Here is a 24152-nt window from a genome sequence, read left to right as displayed (position 1 = left end):
CGTTGTACGGCGATAAAAACACGAAACCCACTCCTTAACACACACCAAAACTAGCAAACGACGTCGCGGGTCGAGTGTATTATATTATGCGCGAACGTTCCAACGGGTTTACTAGTACGGCACAGTCGGCACACGTAGGAGGAGCCCTTTGGCAGCGTATTTTTATTGTGGAAATAATACGTTGACAATAGGGATGGACTTCTGTGATTCTTCGAATCGTGCGGTTCGACCGATTTCTGAGATATAGGCACACAACAATCGAGTAATATTCAAAATGCACAAAAGTTTCAATATTATTCTCTTCGATTCCGAGAGTCCCCGTCAGTGTTTTTGCATGGTTTTACGATTTTCTTGGAATTTATCCCGCCTAAGTGTATAAAAATAATATGTCACGAGACTCATAACAGTCGTAACGTGCAACAACTACAACAGACGTCTAATAATATTGAATATTGTCCGAATCGTTAATATTGTCGATTGGTTTTTGGAATTATATATATTCGGCATTATTTATACGTCAGAAACCGTAGAAGACGGAAAATTTAAAACGAAAACGCGAGTATTGTATATTTTATATCTCTCTATTCCGATCATCGGAACAGCCTCGTTCTCAGAGATACCCATCCCATAACTAACGCGTTTTATATTCTAGAGATTTGTTATTGACATTGATTGACGCTTTTTTTACATAAATAATAACATATTGATGGTTCTAGACAATTTTAACGATAAGTGATATATTTTTAGTTTAAATTCTATTAGCTAGATAATATATTTATTAAACATTAGTTAATAATTTAATATATATTCTGATTTTTTTTAGAATAAAAATTTTAATAATATTTTTGACTTGCATTATGTATGTACCTATTTGCTTATTCAGTTGTATTTAAAAAAATACCAATTATTCAATTTATCAATTTTGTTATGTGTAATATTTTTTTTAATCTATGAGTATTCATTTATGACTATTAGCGGCTCTTATACTATGGTTGGCCAATGTTTACTATTTTCCATTAGCACGCAAAATAATTCTGAAATTATATCTCTAGATACACAATATCGACAATTCGACAATATTTCAGCAATAAATCACACTGTGCGCGCAAAAATATTGTTGTCATGACTCAAATGTCACAGATCCGTTCATGCCGAATCACTCGACAATGATGATTTACTCATATCTGTCCATTGATCGATGTATATGTATCCGCGGTCACGTCTTCTCTTATTATTATTCACAAACCAGATTGAGTCTACGCGGTATTTTGTGCATTTGGATTACGTCATTTCACCAGAATTCGACTTGGCAACGGTCCATCGTGACAATTTTTGTTTTTTTTTTTAACTCGGGGCAGTCAACTACGCTATATCGAAGAAAATAAGATTAATAAATAATATTTACCGACACGGTTCGAAACGTTTCCGGAACGAGAGATTTCCGGCCATCTATCTAATATTTGTATGTTAATATATTATTATTTTTATTGGCACCGAATTTCAAACGAAACCGATCGCAACAAGCTATAATACTATATTAGCTGGATGCAGTGTAGTACGATAGTCTCGTTGTCTCGTGTAGTCGTCGCGTCGTCTTGAAGAAAACATAACGCACCGGTACACAATATTATTTCTTGTAGTCCCTCGCGCATATTTTATGTATAGATTATATATTATAATAAAATCACGTATTGCATATTAGTATGAAGGTTGTAGGTACATGTATAGGTGAAAATATCCAATTTTTTTTTTAGGGAAGTTTTAATAAATTTATAATATTGATTTATAAAAACACGAGGCGAAGCTACTCAACTCGGCACTTTCTTATTAACTTCCAATCTATATAAATTCATAATTATCGACATAGTATACAGTTATACAGGCTATATACAATATACTAATTTTTGTAATTTTTAAACAAATACAAGCTACGAGAAGTATTATTAAGCAACTATTATTTAGATCAATTGTTACATCATTTACATTCAATATAATATCTATTTAAAATAGGAACAGCTGACAAACAGGTAGGTGGTATATGTGGTACAATATTACATTACATATTATTCACATTTTCTATCGAAAAAATTTAAACACTTGTCATCGGTGTGTTTATATCACCTAACAGATATAAATAATAATGAATCACAAAAACAATATTATAATTAATTTTTTTTATTTTCAATGATTTTTTTGAGATAAAAATGATTTTACTTAAAATTGAGGAGTACTTACTAGTTAGTTAGTATTGTTTTAAGTCTCATCTGCCTCCTTCTTAATCAATATTAATGTGTGTGTAATATGTGCACAAAATATAATATAATAGTGTGACACAATCTTGTACGCGGCGTAGGTATGACCTAAGACAAGATATTTTTAGAACACGCCCAGACACCAGGCAATTAAAAATAAAAACCGATAATTCACCTTTGACACGCGACTCCGTATTATAATATAACCTCGACATTTCAGTAGTAAGCATGATATCATTAACAGCCCGCAAGGCTATATATTTTTATTTTAGGGAACCAAAATATGTATTTATTTATAATAATTTTAGTCAATACTGAATTCAAATTTTGACATTTGGTTCATTTATGATTTAAAATTGTAAATAATATTTATAATTTTTTTGATAAATGTCTTTCCAGACATTATTTTAACATAACTTCAGCTTTCGTCGCGGTACGAATGTTTTTCGGCACTGCGCGGCTTTTCATACACGTATAATATTATTAAGATATATATACAATTGTTATACATATATTTTGCATTTCGAAACGAGTTTTTCCCCGAAATTTAGCAACGAAATCCGTTTGGCGGCGGCGGCACTCAAGATGTGACGATATTGCCGGTGTCGCGGTTTTATTATAATGTATATTATATTATATAGGTATGTCGTTTATCCGCGTGTGTGGTATAAAGTCTACGGTATATATATATAATATTATATGTTAATATAGGTACACATATATCATATAGTCGCAGGTAGACAACGACGCTGCGTGTTTCGCTTCTCACTCCCATGTATACAAACGGCACATGACTCGCAGAGTGAGAGAGAGTGAGAAAAAAACAGGGTACATAAATTAACGAGGACGAGCGCGTAGACATTGTATATGAGTAATATGTGCGCATGCCACTGCGGCAGTTTAAGCGTAGACACCGTTGTGCAATCAGGTCGAAAAATCCTATTGAATCAAGGTCGGTGAAGGGGTGGACGAGACGCCTCCATGAGAAAGTAAAGATTTCGGTTCCCATTGTCGTCGGTCTTTGAGGTCGAAAAAATCGGAAAAAAATTGTTCACCTCATCGTTTCTGGTCGACCCTGCAGAATGAACACCGCATAAACGTTGTAAAAATACAACATAATAAAAACACAGTACTGTCTATACCTAACATATACGTTTGTACATTCGTGTTAATATTACGCGGCGTGTACATGATCATATTTTGTTGTTTTGGTCGATTAAAAACGTGTTACAATTGAGATGTCGATGTAGACATGTAGTGAATTGTTTGCACAATTGTGACTTATCAAAATATCATCATAATAATATTATTATTATTATGTTATGCTGGGGCATTGTATTATTATTATACGTATACATTATAACATTAAAACATATCTACCTATATATAATATATTATATTATATACAATAATACAAGTGGCGGGTATTATTATACATTCATCGACTCATCATTCAGTAATAACTCCCGACTTTTATATATGCGAAACCGTACATACCTTATATTATAATATGTATTATATTATGTATTATTATATGTATATAGTATATAATATATACACGGCACTTAAACTGTATATAAACCCACTCATGACACACACGCGCAGTGAATCCAAAAGAACAAAATCCATGCTACTACTGTAGCTGCGGGTACATATTATTTATTATTACAGTCGAGAGTATTTTATAGTTGCAATTTCGTGATTACTGTGACACCTCCTTAATAATATACAAGTATATCATTGTATTGTGTACTTGCAGTTACAATGTAATAGTTACATTATTATACACATTTTAAAACATCCATCATTATCCAAGTACTTCATTAAGTCAATCGTCTTGGCATCCGTAACGGCTGTAATTCGTATTAGTAGTAAGTCACCATTTCCACATAAGCTCAACTTAATTTTATTATAACTGATTTCAGCCATTCGTACCAATATTAAAATTGTGTACCCTTTTCACTTGTACGCATAAAGGAGTTTTAAATACATTACATATATACATAAAAAATGTGTATACAGTATACCTCCCTCCCTCCCTCCCCAGAGACAATTTTAAATTCGCCACTGATAAACATATTATCTAATAATTTTTAATTTAGCATATTTATTGATATGCAATATAGGGTAATAATGTAATATATCTTTGCACTGTGATGTTACCTACAACTGTTGTTTAACAATATTTTACCGATAAATTGTTGTTATTTTGCAGATCCAATAAGCCTATCCGTATGTTTCCAATGTTTTGTGTACTATAGGCACGTATTTAATTAATATACGTTTTGAAAAATATAATCGCTCGATTCACTCGTCACATACGTACATAGATAATAATATTAAAGTGTGTCTGATCCATCATGGCTCACATATATATAAAATATAATATGTTGAGTACGACGCAGCGTTACGCAACAAAGACGACAGTTATTGAAATCATCTCGAATTTTTTTCATCACATTACTTATTATTAATATTATTATTATTTAAAGTTAATGACGCGTTCGATATCGAATGATTGGAAAGTGGGTATATATTCGGTTGTTCTCCCTTTAACACGATATTTTTATTCACCGGAACATCTGTGCGTATGTAACTGGTTTTGATGGAATGGCATGGAAAAAAACCAATCCATGCGTTTGCGCTGCGTGTATCGCTGCAATTCTGTGTCAAGTCCAATAATTATTATCATTGGAGACGTTGATCGATCTGGGGGAGGGGAGTGTCCCATTGTTCGGAAATACTGTTGGCGGTATAGTATTTCGGTTTTTCGTCGACATTTGTCACGGACACAATACCCTCCACGCTAACACACTACACATCGTCGCCGTCGAAATTTTGCCGGTTTAACTGGTTTACCCCCACAATAACAATATAATAATATGTACATGTATTTATGCGATATGCCCTCCACAGTGTTTCTGTGTCTCTACCTCCCTGCCACCCAATGGCTTGCACGGTCGTCGCGCTCGGCTCTCTCGTTTCCGAATAATGACGTTTTCGATTCAACAAGCTAAACGTTTCTATTATCGACCGGGTAGAGTCCCGCTGTGCAAAGGCCCACTGCTGCGGGCACAGGGTGTCCTAATGTCGGAATTATTAATGACGCCCCGAGTGCGTGCGTGTATACATATTATATTGTATACACTACCTGCGTAAACCTAAATATAATATTATACCAGTTACACACATATATATATATTATATACAATCGTACCTCACGTCCTTACCAATACATATTATATATTTATATGTGTGCTGTGTTTGCCGACTTCACCTGGCCGCGCCACCACCACCACCGGGTGCTGCAATAATTTTCTGCGTCTCCCCCTCACCACCGTCAAAACCGTGTCGCGTATTACAAAAGCCGCGTTATTAATAATCGCCGTATATCCTATTGTAAACCCTGCGCTTCACCGCGCCGCTTCAGTTAATACCTATCTATCTACCTACCTATATAAATACATATTATATTATACATTATATAGAGACATACCTATATATGTGTATGCGGTGCCCACCGACCGTCAGCAGTTCCTGCTACCACTGCCGCTGTAGTGCTGGTTGCGAACAAGTCGTCCACAAGAATGCACACGCCAAAAAAATAAATAAAGTACTTAAAACACTAGACGTCGTGGTGTGTAATATTATACGTAGCGGTGCGGGTATAATAATACGCGCGATATGCTGGCCCGTCAAGCGGGAAGGGGTCGCGGAAAGACTCGACAACGGATATCGTACAATATGATGATATTGTGTTACCGCGGTCGTGCCGGTCGCATACGACTATACCTACGAGTATCAATACAAGTTTACCGTGTCGTCAAAAATAATAACGTATACAAACCGACGCCGCGGTTTCGGGCTTTTCTATTATTATAGAAATTATGTACTATTTTTTTGTAGTCGGTCGGTTTCGGGGACAGTGCAATGATATGCAACTCTATATTATTCAGTAATAATAGTCTCAGGCCACGACGTAATATTATATCTCATTCGGGTCACATCACTACTACTCTGCTCACATCAACAAAAAAAGTTGCGGACACACAAAAAAAATTTCAAGCGAAGAAAAAATTGAAAGAATAAACATATATCTACTTAAATACCGACGCGATAAGTACGTTGAACTTGTACACATTTTTTCGTCTATATTTATGTATATATGTACACCTATATATATATACACAACGCACGCCTGTACCTACACCTATTTAAACGTCTCCACGGAATATGTACATTGTACATATATATTATATATGCATTTGTGAATTAGAATTAACCATTGTGTGGTAATGTATAATATGTAATATTTTTGTTTCGTTCGACGACTGCTGCAGCTGCTGAGCTGCACCGGACAATATGTTTTCGTCGACACCCGATCGCTACCGATACACGTACTTATATAATATATGTAGGTACTACATCCCAATTCCGATATATTATTTCGTTTTTCGTATCGCGGTGTACACAATATTATTATAATAATGTGTTCACTTGCCGTTGTAGTTTTTATATTTCTATCACTACTACAGGCTATATTTACGTATTTTACAGTCGGGTATTTCGTCACTGTTCAGTTGCAGTGTTGCAGTGGGCTGCACACGACGACGGGTGGGAATAGTGAACCCAAAGTATGTGCGCGCTCGCTTATCTGTGTGTGTGTGTGTGTGTGTGTGTTTGTATTACAGAGCCAAAGAGTGAGAGAGGACAAAAAAAACTATACGTATATATTGTATACATAGTGTGCTTATAGAAGCCTCGTACTCGCCTATATAGATTTGGTGCGTCGTACGAACAACAAGTGTGTTTGTATATGATTTTACGTGGCGCGAGAGTGTATAATATAGAGTTCTGTGGAAAACGCGACGTCATTCGGCGGTCGAATTTGAGTTTAGACAAATGACCAAAATGCATATCTTGTTTGTGAAGTGTTAATACAGTAGTACAGTGTTCATTATAATATTATATTTTTATTACGCTATATAACGAACGACGGTTATATTATTATACATACATGTTTACTGTCAGACAAAATCGTCGGGAGCTTTCTATAACGAGCTTCTATGCTCCTCTTCGCAGCACTACAAGTAAGGAGAATAAAGTTTTTTTAAGTTTTTGTGTCAAACTTTTTCTTTTCGTTTACACTTTATGAAGAGATTACTGTTCACAATCGATCTGATTTGATCACTTTTCTGATTCGTTTTAAATTTTAATACGCTTTTTATCTTATTCACAAAACAATTGACTTTTCTGAGTGTAGTTTGAAAAATTCCCTATGTACATTAAATGTTTTATTATTTAAGTCATATCGGTGGTATCAGAAAAGCATAATAATCAAACGATGATTGTCGCGAATATTTTTTTTTTCCAGCATCTCGAGCAGTGCTCGAATTGGGAGGGGGTGTATATGGGGACAGAGCACAACTACTATTTTTTTATTTTTTTTACGTACCCCAACTAGATTTTTTTACTGAAACGGGTGGACAGCTCAAACTTATGTCCAAAATAATTTTTATTAAAATGTGGATTTAAATTTACATCAATTATACAACGAATTTTACAATTTTTAATATAAAAAACAATATAATTATTAATTTTGTTATCTATTTAGTATATTGAATAAATTATGTATTTTGATTATTCTTATTATTTTATTTTCTACTGTAACATATAGGACGTAGGTATTACTATCAAAATATATTATACTTTGAATTTAAACATCTATATAGCTGAAAAGTGGTGTTCAAAATATATAAGTAAGGTTGGTAAGGGAGTGTGGGGGCAAAGCTTGCCATGGGTCTGTGTTAAGTAATTATGCATTTGGAACGCAGTTTTTAAATCGTTGGATTGAGTTCCTCTACTTAATTTCTCCAAATTCGAGCACTGATCTCGAGAATAGCCGTAAAAATTATATTTTAAGTCTTAGCGGCAACAGAGTTAAAGTTAAAAAATAATTTTTATATATTTTCATTAAATAAATGCACCAATAATATTCACTGTTGCTATATACTTGACAGTAGATAAAAAAATAGAAATTTAGTACTATAGCTAGGACCTATCTTTAATTAAACAATAGTATTTTTTTTAAATATTTCTGATAGTAAATTTGATTCTGAAAAAAAATATTACTTTTTAATACTTTTTAACTGACCACAAGCCGCCATTTTAATTATAACGAAACGACAGCATGAAATAATTAAGATCATAATATTATTGTAATGTCTCTGTCTCTACTATTTGTTAAATCCACGATTATCTATACAATCTACTATAAATTATAATAGCACTATATTATTATGGTATGATAGATTTTAGTAGAATTATTTATTTTCTACGATATACAGCCGTCGGTAACACAACAATAAAAATATAATAAATTGTGACCGTCGATCGGCACAACGCATCATAAAAAGGCTCAAATTTCACACCACGCCGCCAGTGTAATGGGACAACCTGCCTATAGTAGTAATATCTTATTATATAATACACCTATAATACAAATGGTTTATCGTCACTTCGTATAGCGACACGATTCCATATCGGAGATCAAAAATATCGAAGTTCGAAATCCTACTGAACGCGAAACAATCTGACGTGTCTATAATAATAATAATAATAATAATAATTTATTGTACGCGTTAACAAACTACAACGATGCAGAGAAATTTGGCTTGTTTTTAATTAACGGTGCGAAAAAAAACGGACAGATACGACCAGTCCACCCCGTTCGCGATTGTCGTCGTCGTGAATGGTGTGGCGGGACGCTATTATAATAATTAAACGGCGGCCGACGGTTTTGCTAAAGTTTAACGCTCTCCCCTTGCCACAACACCACTCCACCATAACGCAGCCGCTTCCCCCAGCGCGCTCAGAAAGACAGAGATCGCTATAATATTATGTAGCTCTGCACACTCTCACACGCACGTATACCCTTCGCCCCTTCGCCCACTACTACTTAGTGGAACCAGTTGTGTTACCTACCGAGAATAGAATATTATTACTATATGTACAATATATATACACTCGCGTATATCATTACATACATATATATAACCGTACGTTTATGTGTTTGGATAATAAATAAATATATATACATGTGTGTGTGTAATATATTATATATGTAGGTACGTACGGAGAATACATTGTGAAAGGGGTGTGGTGGGGGATGGGTAAACTACGCTGTTATATTTATACTCACACACATACACACACATATTATTATATATACATAAGAATAAAACGCAGTTACTGCAGAGCATTGCTCGCACACATGCACACACATACACACGAGCACACGACTGCGTACGAACACATACAGATCATCTGCGGGCTTTGAACCCGCGAGGTGTACCCGCGTGCTCTGCTCGTGTACACCACCAATCTCTATACTATATTATAATAAATACCTAATACATATATTTATATATATATATATTATATATTATGTCCTTTGTTCATACGTCGCCCATGATGTTATACCGTTTTGACGTCGTCGTCGTCGTTGGTCGCGATCGCAGATGGCACAGTGTTATTACGTTCTGCGTATTAACGTCGAGTGCGCATAAATGCATTATTATAATATTATTGTTTTTTTATTTCGGGGGCGGCTAGGAAAACCGGTCTTTATGGCGGGGGAGCGATTTTCGAGGGTTTTCCTCTGTGCAGCGGAGCTGTGGGAGCTGCGCGTGGGTCAGCTGAAGTTGGAGGGTCAAGTGGTATCTCCGGCAATACACGCGGGCTCAGCGGGGTGAGAGGAGCACATCACCCTGTGACCGTTTTCTTTGGGTGTTTGCACAATAGTGTAATCCGATATTATATAATATTGTAATATGTTTATGTCGAGGTCAAAGGGACGTGAGAAACGAAACGTTTCGTCGCGGCCGTGTGCACATTATTTTAAGCAGCAGTCGTATTATATACATGGCTAGCTCTTCGCTCGCACAACGTCTAAAGAAAGGGCGCGACCGGGATACAAATATTTTTCGCCAACCAGCTTGGATTTTAAATTTTATAAATTCTATTCATTCTATTTCATGTATTATAATGAACTCTAAATGCACGCGCATAATATGTCCAACGACGGTTTTTGATGTGGGGTTATATAGCACCTTCACCATTCGCACTTAAGACTTCGAAAATCTAAAAAATATTCTTAATTCAAAGGTGTATAAAATAATATAGGTATACCTAATAATTTAAGATAGAACCATTTTCTATAGGTACATTTTTTTATCAAGTGTTCGAAAATTTCAAAATACTAAATAAAGTGCACAAGTCTGGACGTGTTTTTTCACGTAATAATACGCATGTAACTGTGTAATATTTCAGTACATTATATACATATATTTAATTGACCTCGGTGTTACGCGAACTAGTTCATGAGATTTGTAAATTAAATTATTAATTCGTTTGTTTGTTTTGTTTCTTTTTTAATTGAACTTGAACTATATATTTTTATATTTAATCTATACATATACTGTTGTTATATACATTAATATTATAATGGCTCATAACAATATAATCTTCATTGGTATGCAATATTAATGCTAACTGTAACCTGTAAGGTTTCTGTCAATCACCTTGTTGAATAGGTTTATGTTATGTATAATATTAGACTATAGTCACTTGTCAACACTTTTAATTTTGTTATCTACCGCCTATATGGCTATATTCGTCGTGATTAAAATAAAAATAATAAATGTTCTTTTCTCCTAACTAAATTGACAAACTTGATCCCATTATTCATTTTATATTGTATCCAAGAGCGTTCGCTATCACAGATCAAACCAATTGACGAAATACCTAAAGGTATGTGGTTCTCTTTTTATATCTCGGGTAAACATCAATATTGTTACGTTGTTACATATCCTTAATTTAATGCATATATTATGCATAGTATGGTGCTCGTTACGTTAACTGTATATATAAAACTATTATAATATAAACGATTGGTTATCGGTTTATTTTGGACGTATGACAAGTGCCAATTAACCTTGAACTACTTTGTACATTGAACTTTGATAGGTTATTGGTTAAGTGTAGTGTATACTATACTTAATTTCCAATCCATTTATTTTTTATCCCAAAAGTTTCTTCGTCAAACAATTTTGAAATGAACAATAGCTCCGTGTGATGTGCAGTATTAAAACAGAAATATATATATACATCATGTCATATTATTGGTATGGCGTAGTGTTGATAATACTATTAAGTATTAATACTATAAACTTTTAATACAAATATTATGTCAAATAATGAAAGTAGTTTGTAAAACATTTTTATTTTCATTTTGTTCTGAGGGAAAAGAGATTGAAAATGAGTAGTATACGTTTTCTTTTCGTAGTATTTTTTATGTTAAAACCATTTAAAATGTGAAAAAAAATGTGTAAAATACACCCTTGTGTTGAGGGAAATCTGTTTATCCCCCGTGGATTTTTTTTCTATCTCAAATATATTCTGACAAATCAATGGCGTTTGAACCACTGCATGCGCACATTTTCCACGAAACGTATATGTTTATAAGATTAAATGAACCGGATTTAATGACAAAAACGGAATTCCACACCATTAAAAAGCCACGTTATCGTCAACCACTACAGAATATATTAGTTTTAAGCGCATAATGTAGGTCCACTGCTGCAAATATTCGCATTTTTTATACCGAAGATTTCTCACACTGCTGCACTGGTGTTTGTTTGTGTACGCGATCTATACTTCCGGAGCCAAGAGCGAAAGTAAAATCAATTGACCGAGTCGCATACATTTGCATCTATTAACGAAATGAACATTATTATAATCATGTTGTATTATCGAATAAATTCCACTATTCCAGTGAGCGTTTATTTTGTCGTTTTCTTTCGTAATAGATAACGTGTTCAGTCCTGCAGAAAGCAGGTGTTGACGTGCAGGTTAGCTGGTTTTATTTCATATACTACAGTATACATGATGATTTATATTATGCACGACTATTTTGTCGCCACTCTTTGTTTTCTATGTGTTGTGCAATTTATAATAGTATAATATGTGGCGCTTTCCTATAAGTGTATTCGCTCGTCGGATCAGAACCGGCGTGGGCGTCCAGCCAACTGATCAGTGATCTGGTAGGATTCTTCGTATGTGAGTGTTATTCAATGGTTTGGGAGAAAATCGATACTTCTCATCTCGTCAACACAAAATTACGTCGTCTATATCCCGAGAAAAAAAAGAAACTCGACAGACGACGGTTATTCTTCAATACCTATATTGTAATAACGGTCAATCGTTCTGGTCACACGCCTTCGACATTAATTTGCTGAACAACATCTTATAAATTATAATGTATGGTATATCACCACTCACCAGGGTATGGATTTTGACACGCCCGCGTTAAATCGCATTAAAACCGATATTCTTTTTATACGATCTTCTGAACCCGAAATCGTCATTCGTCACCGATAGATCGATTATAATCGAATATTACCGGTTTCTTCTTGAGTCGGACAGTCACATAATATACGCTTTTTTTTATTATTGATTAAGCATACGCCATTTTATGTACTCTGCAGTTTCGTCGTCGTCTGCTGGAACGTACAAAATCATGAATCCAAAAAGGTCGCAACGGAATACCATGTGTTACATATATAATATATATTTTATACGTTGTAAATAAGATATATATTATATTATAGACGTTCTCCCACGTACGGACCAAACCAAAGACCAGACGTAACCCGAACTTCGTCGTGCGGGTACCACACGTGCAGTGTTTTTCGGCCGACATTTCCTCTTTCGGCGACGTATATAATAATATATTATGTATAAGTGTATAACGCTGAAGAAACGCGACACGACGACACGTGTGAAATGCGCACCTCTCAAACGACCCTGTGGCGGTCGAACCTCCCCGTGGCACGCATACGGTTAAGTGAGGACTGGTGTGTCTCTTTGTCTCTGTCTCTCTCTCTTTCCGTCTCTCTAATGACCCACCGAGACACTTAATATTGTGCTATCCGTTTTTTGTTTTTACACTCAACGCGCGCCGAACGAGGACGTATAATATTAATATTATTATGTACACGACGAGAAACCTTGTGTCGCCACGAACTATATACGACGACGACGATGACAACAAAGCCGGTTATTTCCGCCACCGCCGTGTAACACTATACATATATAGAATATTTTATAGAATATTTTCCGGAGTATAACGCATTATGCACTGCACGCGCATCTTTTGGTTGCTAGCCGTAACATTGAAAACGATAATGATTATTATTATTATTTGTACTTCGAAATGGGTACCTTTATTTTATAATAATCAATAACATTATGTCCACTACAGACGGACCGCCACAACCACGTTCCTAAACAATGAACCGACGACAAACCGGACGCGAAGAGCGCGTCCATATCCACTTCCTTAATCTTTACATTGTACGAATTTACGAATTAGGGATAATTTACAATAAACTAAATTACTATATTATGATTGATATGCATCATATTATTATATTAATAAAATTGTATTCAAAATGGGCAATTTCTGGTTTTTTGTTGTGTGCGATTTTTCGTTATACATGCAACACGTGATTAAGATTTTCTTCTGCTGCTGTTTCTTTTCCTCAATTGGTTGTGTCATTCGCGAGAAACAATTTACTTCTGTCTATATATTATAATATGCATTGTGTTCTTCAGAGGTTTTTAATCCACACACCGACAGACACGTTTTTCTCGCACTACTGCTCAAAATCGAAATTATTACCATTTTTTTTTTCATTATATATTAAACTAATGTAGCATAATAATAATCGATAACAGAGATTTTTGCGCATACATGATAATATATTAATATACGTCGTGTGTCGTGTAATATATTATGTATACTGAGTACTGACCGTCGATAATATAACGATAAACACCGTGAAAAATATGATAATACTGTGACAGTAATTATAATAGTGGGCTAATTTATTGTGTTGTACACCCGACTACCCGAAAGCCTAAATGTAATGTATAATAATTTTAATAATAACTTTTGTCGTTCGATAAGAAAAAGTAAAGCAACCGAATATAATTCACTTTATTAATTATTATATTTGCACGGTCGTTGTTTTCATTCATTATAATTATTATTTCATTAAATTGACAAACTAAATTGAGTAGCAAACATTAATATATTTCTTGTGCAGTGCAAAAGCTTATCTACGTAAAACTATGATGATATTTTTAAATCAAATTTAATATTATATACGGTTATATGTACGAGTATGTGTGCAGTGTGTGTATTTATGATTTCCGTTTACCGCAAAGTCCGTCTTTGGTCATATAAAAAAGGTGGCGGTAGATAGTGATAAATTAATGACTCGTTGAATTGTTTTTCCGAAGAAGATTTAAGTCCTCTAGTCTATACGCGGTATATAGTGTCACTGGTGGGGGAATGATTTATCGCGCGGGAAAAGAAACGTTTCCGAATGTACACCGCTCGCGGCATACTATATCTACTGCACGGCGAGACACCAAAGTATTAAAAACTTCTTGGTCTCGACTTTTTCTCCGGTTAAATCGGCGAACAGCAGTGTCGGTGAGGTGAGTATCGGCGGAGGATGCAAAGTGTAACAAAATCGTAAATCCCATCGGTGCGGAACGAAAAGTCGCTCTCAGTCTCCCGAGCTTTATTCGTCGTATACTGTGTATAATATATATTATTCAATTATTGTAATTGGCAAGCATTCTCACGTGTACATATTAGATATTATGCTGCACACGATTGATGTCCGGAAGATAGGCATGGAAAGGGGATCGGAGGGGTACAAGTAATAGTACGCAAAGAGAGGTTTTATTATTATTATTTTTTTTTTTAATTAGAATCGTTAAACATTACTCTGACGGTCGGTTCGTGCCAATAAACCACGTTCTCTCTCCGCTTTCTGCGGCAGTAGTTATTTCAATATATCAAAACATGCAACAAATGCGAACCATTTAGATTTATATTATAATATTATTATTGTTGTTGTCGCGCCGCCGCCAACGCCGCTCTATTGTCTCGATATTTCTCCATATATTATCATTGTTATTACTATACTATCATCATTATAATTATTGTACAAGTTTTATTGTTTACACAATGTGTGTTCTTCGGAGTTTTAATTACGACAGTAATAATGTAATAATAATATATTATCGTGTAATATAAAATATAAATAGTATATAATCATATTATATAAAGTTGTATTTGTTTATCGTTACTATTATTTTTTATTGTAAATTGTCCGGATGTTTATGACTTGGCGTGTCATCGATGGCGTCGACGACGACGACGACGATGACAACGACGTATGTGCTCTGAGCGAATCGTAGGTATATAATATAATATTATTGTCACGAAAATATTCTTTCTCCGACTCTTTCCGGTTTACGTTGCGTACATTTTATTCAACATGATAATATTTGTACGTGTACAAACACGGCAATTATATTGTTTATGTGTATTACAATAATAGTGTAGTAGGTACTATATCTTATTTTTTGTATACTAAAAAGTTACTATGGCAGCGTACGCGCGTTCAATGTTCATTCGTCATCCTCGTTCTTTCGTTTCTTTTCCATATATTATTATAATTTATTAAACAATATGTGTGCTTTTCATATTATTTGTCATCGTGTTATTTCACGAAAGTACTTATGTGGCTATGTATTATAATTTATAATATTGCTTTGTTATACAATAGTATCATTAGCGCTGGTTCTTTTTGTACCGTACGTGTAGGTATCTGCATACGTTTTTATTACTTCTTTTCGGTAGTAACTTTTTAGACCAAACCTGTACAAATATTACAAACTCGGTGAAACACTATAATAACATGCGTGTATAAAATGCCTTTTGAAACGTTCTAGACGGTATTAAATATTAATCATTAGATATTATCGATAAGTTCGTGTTTATCCGTCTTATGGCACAGAAATAGAAATACTTTTATTCCACGTATTATAATATCATGTTTACAACAGTGTACAAATTATAGACTCTTGTTCTGTAATGATAATATGTATGTACACTCCCGTAGTCGCGTATGCACTCGATATTACTTACTCGTTCGATAAAAGTTGAAATGTCAAATGAATAACAAATATTTACATAATATTTATTTTACAAACACGGAAAATAAACCTAAATAACATCCAGATAACATGCAGAAATAACATAAATCAATGTATAAGTATAACTAACAGCAGTGTATTTAGTATTAACTAACTGTTTAATCTCATTTTTAGACAAAACAAAATACTTTTAATAATATAAATATAATATTAAATATTTAAATATGTAAATAATTGTTGTGAATCCAAAATAAAATATTTTACAGTATAAAAAATAATCGTGTGATCTATATTGTAAATTACAAGCATAATATTATCTATTAAAATTATTAAAATTTTGTTTCAAATAAACACTTGGATAATATCGTAGGAATTTTATTTTATTAAGACCCGCAAAGACCAAATGTGAAAAATATTACTCGTTCTCACGACTGCAGCGCCGCTGTAAGTCTGCTTAACAATACTTTACCAGTGCGGTGTAATGATGGATAGTCAACTAAAGTGTGTAAATTGCATGTACAGACGATTACCTATCCCAAACGTGGATACAGAACATATTTCCCTCTCCACATATTGCATACTATTCCAGCTTAAATATAAAAAACAAAAACTGATTTTTTACATATTTTACCAATGTATTCCAATCATACTGACTACCGGGAGGGGTATCGCCTTTTGCCAACTCCCTGATCCGCGCCATTCAACCGAGTTTTCGAATACTTTGAGACCGTTAAACTCGTGATGGTGGTGCGTAGTGTAACGGGTGGGCATTTGTTTTCTATTTCGATGGCGTGGAAATGAAAAATAATGAAATTACGTCGCGTAATCAATGGCCGGTCAAGCGCGGTCGGATGGTTTGTTGGAGCGTTGCGGCGTCGGCGGACGGCGGTTGCAACGGGTGCCGGTGGGGGACGGCGAGAGAAGAAAACGCGTGTCCCGGTAGAGCGCGCTGCTGGTGGCGCGTAGCCGGCGCGCACTCGGTCCCATCACCTGGGCTACCGGGTCGCCGCCGTCACCACCGCGCCACGGCAGACGATCACGCAGTTTAGTTGATCGGCCGGTTCCCATACCGTCATTCATGCAGACGTCGCTTACGTGCGCGAGCCGGTTCAAAAAAAAAAAAAAAAATTCACGTTTATGTTTTGTTGTAAAGTAGATGGAAATAATAAGTTTTAATTTTTTTTAATTTTTAAATTCCGTATGTGTGTGTTAGTCCGCTGTTAAGTTTTTTTCTCATTATTATTGATTTTTTTTTTTTATTTTCCTCGTGATTTAAGAACAAAAAAAAATGAAATAAAAAATGTTCAAGTGAAACAAAAACGAATGGAAAAAAAAGGAAATTTTCAGTAATAACAAAATCGTCACGACCGCACGCGCGTGTGTGCAACAGTATAGTTGTTATATTTTGTTTATTATCAAATAATTTTTCCTCGCTCGTTTGTTTGTTTGTTTTATTATTATTATATTTTTATTTTATAAGTGTTAAGTGTTATTATTATTATTACGTTTTTTTTAATCATTCGTTGAAGATCCGCAAGTGTGTTCGTTTCCGATCGGTGAGAGAAAAAAATACACACAGCAGAATAATAAGAATAACACGCACGCACGCTGTACAATAGCGCACCACAGGACTTTGGTGGTAAGTTTTCGTCGCCATCGTCACCGCCGTTGCAGTCGCGTCGGCCGTACACACTTGCACGCACGCATCTATTCCCATGTTTTTATCGCGCAAACGGAATTTCCTTGTATCCCGCTTAAATTCACGCCGTGCGCGTGTGTGTGTGTATTTTAACGTTAATTTATATATATATATATATATATATTCCGCGCGTGTATAGCGAACGACGTACACAACGATAATGTGACGTGTTATGATATTATATGCCATGTTATATATTTAGCCCGACTAATGTGGAAAAATTTTGTTCGTGTTTCAGAATGGAATTGAGACGACCGAATTGCTGTAATTTGTTGAACAGTGTCAAAGGTAAGAGACGTTTTCACGATAATATTATCATTATTTAGTTAGCTAATATTAGATATTTTTCCACGTTTGATTTCGAGTTAGCGTCCCTTTTAGAATAATAATAACCCTTAAGAGCGTGTTATATTCAACAACTGAAAAAACGTTCTTTCGTAGGTAATTCTTATTGACCACGACGACGAATCTACGGACGGATCTCAACCCTCCCGGTGTGCATTCCACACAAGGTGTATTGTTGTAGGTTTAGGGGGTAGTTTTTAGTCGTTGGCAGGTAAAAATCAGCTGGTCCTTTGTGCACGTTATGTACACGTCCTCCTCCTCCTATTAGGCGACGATAGAGCGACGCAGGGCCCTTGACACGTTACGAACAACACTCGTGGGGTTTTGCGCAGTTGGCCGTCATATTATTATATAGCCATGCCCTTGTATCGCCGCCGAGGAAGTAAATTTATGTTTTAATACCGTAGTTAGTAGTTATTACTTATTAGTAACTCGCGCACACATGCATACAATATCGTAGTCGGACGACGGCGATAGCGAGCACGTTTTGTTATAACTGTGACGGACGTCGGCACATATGATAAAAACAAAAAAAATCAAAATAATGTACACATTTAGAATAAAAAAAAAAAATAATAATAATCTGCAGAATTTCGATAAAACAAATGAAAATATCATATTATGCGTTGTTTTTGAAATAGTATTAATCGTTTCTGTCGAATCCGTTGTTTTTATTCACTTCCCCTCTCTTTCAAATTTTCAAATCGATGATGCAACACATCAAATTGCTGCGCTCGTTCCCCGACTTTTGAGAACTCATCACAAGTACTTAATCTATGTCACCCGTCGACGTTGGGCGTTAAATTTTTTTTTTCTTGAAAAACTAAATTCGTACAACGAAACTCGAAAAATTAAAAAACCCATACACGATCACAACGCCTTCATTCCAGTCACCTCACCCCGCTCTTCTTCGCCGCCATCATATCATTTTCTGAGATGTTAGTTGTAGAGCAGTACAGACGAGTGTGACCCAACCGAGGTCATTCCGACCGAGAGAAAAGCGTAAAGCCTCGTTGTTCTAAAGCGGAGAGGGGAGTACTATGTCGGGGGAGACCGCATGGTGTGGGCGTGAGACACGTGGTCATTGTCTGCCGGCGGCGGCCTTGTTTGAGGGGCGCCGGTATAGAACATAATAATATTATCATTATTAATTATTTAACTTTTACTATTTTAAGTGCTCAACTCGGTCGTGTGTTGTAGAAAAATAAAAACTCGTGTACGACCGGTCGACAACCTTTGAGCGGCGCGCCGATCCGACGGTCGCGTGCGACCAGTTTTTCGTCGAGAACGCTCGCGCGCTTTTTTTTTTCTTTTGTCGTTACAGCGGCGGCGGTGGCTACTGGCAGACGCGACAACATTGCCAGCCGACCGACCGACCGACATGGCCGGCATATGGACGGGGTAGGGGCAAGGCGGCGGCAGTGACGACGGTCGACCGAGGTTCTTTGTTTCGGACGGATGCTCTCCTCTGCCCGCCGACCGTCGTCCCACACCAATTATTGTTACGGTCGACCGGCGCGGAGAGGCTCTCTGCCGCCGCCGACGTCACGGTCCATCTCTGTCGAAGATATACCTTTGTCCTTCCAACAGGTCGACTACCCCACGTTTATATCTATATATCTATACCATACGCGCGGTACAGGTAATAACGATATTATGTATACACCGCGTTAAGTACTGGGTACTCCCACACACCCACACACATTGGTCGTGAGAAAACCGGCGACGTCTTTTCGGTATATGATCGTATTTTTCAAAAGGTAACGAAAATTTACGAGAACCGTCCGTGACGGGAGAAGAAGAGTAGTGTTAAGCAGTAGTAGGGGGCGGACTTTTAATGACCCGCCGCTGGCTCGGAGGTTAGGGTCATAGCGATGTTTTTGTTTTCAAGGACGACTAGACTTTCTCCCGCTGTTGAGTAATGTGCTACGGACGATTTATATACGCGTACATGTCATTATTATTATTTTGTGGGCAATGCATGTGTCATTTTGTAATCATCTCTTTTCGGCGCATTTGTATGATTATATTGTGTGTGTTTCGACCCGACCGAATTCTAATCGAATACACATTTTGTATCGTCAAAATGTATACCGATTTTTATTTTACGTGGTTTTTCGACCGAACCTATAGTTTTGAAGAAAAATCTGCTTCACACATGACTGGTGGTGGTTTTTGGACGTAGTTTATTATCCCAGATATTTTCCCGAGAAATACGTTAAATCGACAACGGTACGAAAGCAATTTGTCGTAATGATTCGTCGTCTTTACTCGTTACATTCGTTTAACAAGCAATAACATAATACATTAGAGAGGTATGCTGCTGCAGTGTAATAGTAGTTAGTTGTAAGTTGTAGAAGTAGTAGCAGCAGTAGTATTAGTTGTTGTACAATAAAGACGTATTGGATTTCTTATTCGAAACACAATCGTGTAATAACGAGTGCGTATTATTTCATCATATCCTTATTCCTTAACGACATTGTATAATATTATCATCGTCGTCGTAGTCCGCCGAGTATACGTTATTATATATTTATTTTTCGTGTAACTTTTTAAATAATCGTATTGTAAATAAGAAAAAGGTACACACATTATATTGAATATATTTTATAATATTATTTTGTAAACTTCTTTACTCGAGGTGGCCCTGGTTACGGCCGTGTGCGTGTGTAATAAATAGAGCGACAATTACGTGTCGGGGCCACATGTGTGTAATTCGTTGGGTATATTATTCTTTTTCGTGCCTGGAGGGGTGTTCTTGACTAGAGTGACGGAGAGATAAAAAAAACCGAAAAGGAGAGAAAGATTACTACGATAGAGCGCGACGGAGAGTTAATCCAAACACATATTATATTCTTCTTTGGGCCAAAAACCAGCTGGTGCCAAGCGTCAGCTACCGGGTGGTACTCCCGTTTTCCTTCCTTTTATTTATTTATTTTTATTTTACCCATAGCCATATTTATAGACGCACACGGTCGTCGTCTTGTGCATTTTGTACTCTGGCGGCGTAAAACACGTGGTCCGTTTGTGTCGCATGTTTACATTGCAGTCCAAAACACCGTTAATTGGGCTTTTTTATTTTTCCTCCGTCGCGGTCGTCGTGTTATGCGACAGAATTCCTTTCCATTTTGTTTATGAAAATTTAAAACAAAAGCTTCATTCATTGTTTGCTCGACGCTCATGGTTTCTATGCCATATAATAGCCATGAGTTTGTGGTGGTGGTGGCGGCGTCGGTGGTATGACGAGGGGAGATTTAGAACGACTGTGACGACCGTATGGCTCGACCTGTGCTGATGATGGTACGTTTCTGATCGCTGCATTTATTTTCATTATTATTATTATTATCATTATTATACACGTACATAATGTCTGCTAGCGTTCGTGTGTTGAGAACGATGGGGTACAGTGGCACTCACACATAATAATATTATACACATAACATACACACGTGTTGTGTTCGACGGACTACGACGATGTCGTTTCTCTCCGTCTCGTTTTATTGATCCCCTTGCGTCGTCGTCGTCGTCGCAGCAATATATAATAATATGCGACGCGTCTGCACAGAGGACCTGGCTGGCGCGCGCGTTCCCAAAATACCCAAGGGGTTCTCAAAACCCGTTTTTGTTTACATTCGTTTCGATTTCATTGTCGTCGAATATACACGGTAGTAGACATTCGAACTGTTGCTTGTGTTTTTCATTTCATATATTTTATTTAACTATAAAACAACCGATTTTTGAAGAATTAATGCTAATAATTAAAACATAACGTTAAAGACAATTTTTTAGATTTTTTATTGGTGCTCAAGAATAACGATAATAATAATAATATTACATGACATTTCGTACAGATATTTTACCCTTGTGACACTACTATATTCATTACTCAAAACCAGTCGGCCACGCCGGTCTCTGTTGCTGATCCAGATGATCGTCATTAAAACTGGTCGGTAATAAACTCGATCCAACACTCGTAAATGAATCTTCTACGACGTTCGAGTTGTATAATAGTATAATATGCTTTGTTGCAGTAGCAGCAGCAATACCATCGTTTCGGTGAAATATCCAATACACAAAAACGTGGTCAACATTATTGGTTATGTCGTTAGTGTTTGTGAAAATTGTATTTTTTTATTTACGATGTCGTTTGTATTGTGTTTAAAAATAAATTTTTTTGTTAGATCGAAAATTTCACTTGTAATAATTCCGTTCGATATTTTTCTTCTTGGAAAAAATGGTTATTGTTTTAACCAATACGAAGATTTATGTCTTATGTTTTTATACTTAAAATTATTAATTAACATTAAATATTTCTAGCGATGATAATGACGTCATGGATGACTCGAAATTGTTTTTTGAACTTTTAATCACATGGTTGCGTGTTTTCTATATAGTTTTTAAATAAAAAAAACTTTATACGACGATGTTTCGTACACTATAATACGCTTAATGCATATTATCGCGATCCTCGGAACCTTCGCGATAACACACGAACGATTTTTCCTTCCGTCGTCGACGTTATCTATTTAAAGCATCTAGCCCGGTACGGCGGTACTTAGGATTCGGACGTTTCGCTTGACCAATTAATCTGGATTACCACCAGACCTGCCCGCCGGATACGTTAAAAGTTATCTCTCGCGTCTACTCTTGTTGGGTTTATTTTGTTTATTTATATACTTTTCCGGCAGGTGACATGCACATATACATACACTCTCTCTCACACACACTAGGTATATATAATATCATTTTAGTAGTTGTAGGTAAGTTTAGTTCTCCCAGTCGAGTTTTCAAACTTTCGTGACAGTGGAGTTTTAAATTTATGCTAATATATTATAGTCCGCTGATGCACATCGCACATGTAATATTATCTAACCCCTCCGCCGCCTCGCCGGTCGTTTACACGCGATTGTTGTTTTCCTTAAGATCGCATGGGCGCGCAAGTGTAAGTCGCTGTGACTCACCGGCGGGCCAACCGAGCGTGTTGTCTCGTTACTTACTCCTACGCGCGTGCGCCCGCTCGTATTAGCAATAGGTACTCGACGGCGTGTGTTGTGTGCAATTACGTAAATTATACTCTACGTAATATTATTATTATTAAATAATGACCGCGTTGGCTTTACAATAAACATAAATAATAATATAATATCTGGTTTATGATTCGCGCTAACCTATTTTGTTTTAATCCTTTCTGTTATAATATTTTATAGTGGTATCCAAAGAAGAATATTTAAATTGTATTTTTTCATAAACTTATCGGGTTTTCTGAAATGCCGTTACGACGAGAATACTTAATAATATCGTTTATTTTTGCTTATGGTACTAATCGTCGTGGATTCCGATCGTGCATTACGACATGCAAACTATGTTTATAAGAATAATATTATATACGCACACGCGTGGTATATTTATCACAATATGTCGAAACTGCAGCTCGTTCGTCGTATTTTTTTTTCACAGACGATCGTGTGCGTTCCACCGTATAGTGAGCTGTGCGCTAGCGCGCCTGTCGGTTTTATTATTATTTCACTGTCGTTCGCATGCGGTCTGTAACAACGAACGGTAGGGCAGCGGGACCACTTTTATTTTTTTCCCGGGCGTTAACCGTCGCGCCGCCGCCCAGGGTAGTGGCCGCCGCAACCAGTATTTCCACTACTTGGCGGCGGGTGTTGTCGTCGTAAAGTAATATCATTATTCAATAATAATTATTGTAATAATGATATTTAAAAAATGAGTTTTCTGTTTGTCGTGCAATAATAATAATAATAATAATGATAATA

General features: G+C 36.0%; 1 protein-coding gene across 4 annotated transcripts in view; it reads left to right on the top strand.

Annotated features, from left to right (window-relative positions):
• LOC132918493 (brain tumor protein) overlaps window positions 1–24152 on the top strand; it is a 65929-nt gene that overhangs the window by 28942 nt on the left and 12835 nt on the right. For 2 of the 4 annotated variants that reach the window (XM_060979761.1, XM_060979752.1), the window contains exon 2: window positions 18269–18318. The gene's annotated coding sequence lies outside the window, so the exon portion shown is untranslated. Of the gene's footprint in view, window positions 1–7056; window positions 7343–17215; window positions 17971–18268; window positions 18319–24152 lie in introns of those variants that run through there. The other 2 variants (XM_060979766.1, XM_060979745.1) reach the window with 2 other exon arrangements.

Source organism: Rhopalosiphum padi, chromosome 1 (genome assembly GCF_020882245.1).
Source record: "Rhopalosiphum padi isolate XX-2018 chromosome 1, ASM2088224v1, whole genome shotgun sequence".
In the NCBI taxonomy this organism is placed as follows: domain Eukaryota; kingdom Metazoa; phylum Arthropoda; class Insecta; order Hemiptera; family Aphididae; genus Rhopalosiphum; species Rhopalosiphum padi.
Note: the sequence above shows the minus strand (reverse complement) of the source record. Positions and strands in the feature narration are given on the sequence as shown.